Here is a 370-nt window from a genome sequence, read left to right as displayed (position 1 = left end):
AGCCTACAGCTCCAGGTATTCCCAGGCGGTCTCCCATCCAAGTACTAACCAGGTCTGACCCTGCTTAGCTTCCCAGATCAGATGAGATCGGGCATATGCAGGGTAACAGTTGCTATAATTTGTAATTTAAAAAACCCAAAAATTAATAAAAACGTAGAACCTCTAAGCGCATAGAGGGCTTTCTCATATCTGTTGAATAACCAGCCCCAACACATTGCAGATCAGAAGGAAGAGCTCCTAGAGGCAAAGCTGAGCGCTTTTTCAGTTAGAAATAAAATATCTCTGTAGTGGCATAGTTCAGATTGCATTTCTTCAAGAACAGGACACATTTCTCTATGACAGCTTAGGGCCACTACACATTATGCAGTGG

At 43.0% G+C, this 370-nt stretch overlaps 1 pseudogene; it reads right to left on the bottom strand.

Annotated features, from left to right (window-relative positions):
* LOC136646264 (5S ribosomal RNA) lies at positions 1–120 on the bottom strand (annotated as a pseudogene).
* Between the last annotated feature and the right edge of the window lie 250 nt (positions 121–370).

Source organism: Tiliqua scincoides, chromosome 3 (genome assembly GCF_035046505.1).
Source record: "Tiliqua scincoides isolate rTilSci1 chromosome 3, rTilSci1.hap2, whole genome shotgun sequence".
Lineage (NCBI taxonomy): Eukaryota > Metazoa > Chordata > Lepidosauria > Squamata > Scincidae > Tiliqua > Tiliqua scincoides.
This window is presented reverse-complemented; position numbering and strand designations above follow the sequence as displayed.